Below are 3,028 nucleotides of genomic sequence, written 5' to 3' on the forward strand. Positions count from 1 at the left end.
ATTCTCCTCAAACTGTGGGTGGCTGGGCCCCAGAGATCAGCAGCCCTGGCAGAACAGTAGTGTTATCAGAGTAGAGGGATTGAGGGGTGGTTGGCTGTGCAGCAGCTGCTTCTCTGATGCGCTGCATCCTGTCCTTCAAACTAGTTACTGATGCCTGTTAATCAGTAGCTGGGGCTTCAGAGGCCATTAAATGGATCACACACTGCAGAGATCGAGTCACAGACAGGCAGAGGTGGGCAGCCTCCATGAGCACAAAGTACACTGTCCTAATCATTAGTCCCTGCAACTCCGTTTTTATGAGGAAAGTGCTGAGAGCTAAAGGAGAATTTGGGATGTTATGTTTACACACACACACACACACACGCACACACACACACACACACACACACACACACACACACACACACACACACACACACACACACGAGCATGTGTGTGTGTGTGTGTAAGCCTGTTTCTGTGTTTTGGCTTCCTTAATTAAATGTGAACAAATCATTTGAGAGGAAAATTGAGTATTTCTGTAATGAGATTTTTTGAAGGTCCTTATTTATATTTTTCATTAGACATGATTCTGCACCAAAGACTACAGTTTTATTTAGTGCTAACTGCTTTAATAAAATGTTTAGATATGACACTTGAGACCAGTGTTAAGGAGTAACAGATTATCTTTAACAAGAATAATCTTGTATCAAGAATTGGCGATTAATTTGAATAAAATTGATAATACCGTTTTAACTTGTAGATTTAAATGTAAAATTATGGGCAAATTGGTAAATTATTTATTACTTTCTGGAGATCATTTTGTAGTTAATTATTTGATAGATACATTTTAATTAACCTTTTTAATAAAACAATGAGGGGATGCACATATTTCAAAGCAAAGGTTTTAATAAAAACCAAACCTATTGGTTTTGGTCTCATCATATATCCACCTGCACCATTACACTTATATGTGCATAATCAATGTCAGTGTTACTGCAGCTATCTTGTCTGTATGCAGTCTTTCCTTCATTTGCTGAATTCACATCATGACACTCTGAATAGTTTAATTAAAACGGAGCCTGTTTCACATAACAATTATTGCTGAAGAGACTTTGATTTACATTTTTGCTTGCAGTGCAGAGATGCAGAAATTCCTCCACACGGAGTGTGAAAAGGAGCCAGTACCAAGTCGTTAAAAAGGATATTTTTGTGTCTCCTCACAGTTTCGGCTTAGTGCTGCATGCGCTTCAGCATAAAGAGGGTAGTTTTCCATTGATGAGCCGGCACAGGCAGCTTCAGCACCAGCAGCAGCAAATCACTACTCTGTTAAAAGGCCCTGATGCGTAGCAAACTCTCCTGCCAAGCCTCCTCGCTCCAAATCTGCCTGCTTGCAGACCCCCTGTAATTGGAGGCATTAAACTTGCTTTGGACAGGATGGCAAATGAGTGCTTTGAGCTTGGAAGAGAACTGACTGGTGCATACAGAAGGACTGCACAAGTAGATGCAGCTAAATCTGACAAATCACTGCCAATCCAGCAAATCTGTCTATGATTGCGGGCTTGCATGTGTGTATAGTTATGCATTTGAATATGCATGTGTTTGCACTGTTCCTGTTCTGTATTTTTCTGTGTCCTGTCTTGGCTTGTGTTTATGTGTGATTATGTACATCCAGGATACCGGCCGATCTTTTAATCTCACCGTAATCGCCAGGATCACTGTGGTGATGTAGGGATTTGACTTTGAACCACAGACTGTCTGGTCACTGACGAGCAAACAGCAGCCATAAAATAAAAACATTCTGTCATCCTGCCATCACTTCCTCGGTTTTCACTCCTCCAAGCATGCTCAATAAAATCTCTGTGAGAAACTGTCGCAGTTGATTTCTCATCAATTAATGGTCTGTAATACAATAATGAGATATTTTCCTTTAGGTTTGCTGCCATTTTGCATCAACATTAAAATGCAGCAGTAAAAGAAGAATTACACATCCAGCTCTGCTGATATGAAGATCTCTGAAAGCTGTCTCTGGTGAGCGGTGAGCCAATGCGGCCTGTGAAGCTGAAAATGCTTCAAATGTTTAATGGTAAACAGGATGCAAAATCTCACTTTTGACATTTTTTCAGAACTCAGATGTAATGGAAAACACTGAGCAAACACAGTTAAAATGGGCTCCTCTTGTGTTTTAAAGCTTGATTAAAAGATGAGCCCACTTCAAAAAAGCTCCTAAAAATATACAGTAGCTTTTCACTGGATGCATAATACTCCCCTACACAGCGGAACATTTTCACACATCTTCTTTCTTGCATCAATAGAAAGAGCAGCTAAACCACCACAAAGCAGTTATCTGGACTCTACCTGCAAAGCTTTGACACATATGATAAATATCATGCTTCATGGGTCACCCAGTGGAATTACACTCTGTGGCTGGGTGTCTGCATGTACTGCATGTTTAGATTTGCATGCTTCTCGGGGCCTGCGTATTGACCTAGTGCGTGTACATCCTGTGAGAGCAGCAGAGATGATTAGAGAACACGTACAGAACACGGCTTCACCAGTCCTCCCTTTGGTGGATGATCATACAGCAGCCGTCTGAGCAGCCAGTCAAAGATGGTTAAGTATGAAACCTCGGAGCCCCCCGAAAGATGAGCTTCCTCTCAGTCAATAAAAACAGAAGGTGACAGCTTCGCTGATCTGAACTGGTATGGAGAGAAATCCTGTTTGTGTCCTGGCTGACAGATTAAAGCCAAACAACACTGGCATTTGGTGTGAAGCCAGATTAACTCTACCTCCTTGAAGCCTCTCCAGCAGCAACAGAGACTGAAATCCCCAGAATAGTCCTGTGGTTTTGCTAATTGGCAAACTGCATGGATCGGCCTCTGATTAATCTTAAATCTTAATGAGTCCATCTAAAGCTGCTGTGATATTCCGACTGAGAAGGTTAAAAAAAAAAAAAATTGCTATTCCCTCTTTTCATCCCTCGGCTGGATGAGAGACCTGAAACTTCAGCCTAGTGAACTCGCAGAAAAATCAAAGAGAATACCAGAGA

The sequence above is a fragment of the Channa argus genome, chromosome 14 (genome assembly GCF_033026475.1).
Source record: "Channa argus isolate prfri chromosome 14, Channa argus male v1.0, whole genome shotgun sequence".
NCBI lineage: Eukaryota > Metazoa > Chordata > Actinopteri > Anabantiformes > Channidae > Channa > Channa argus.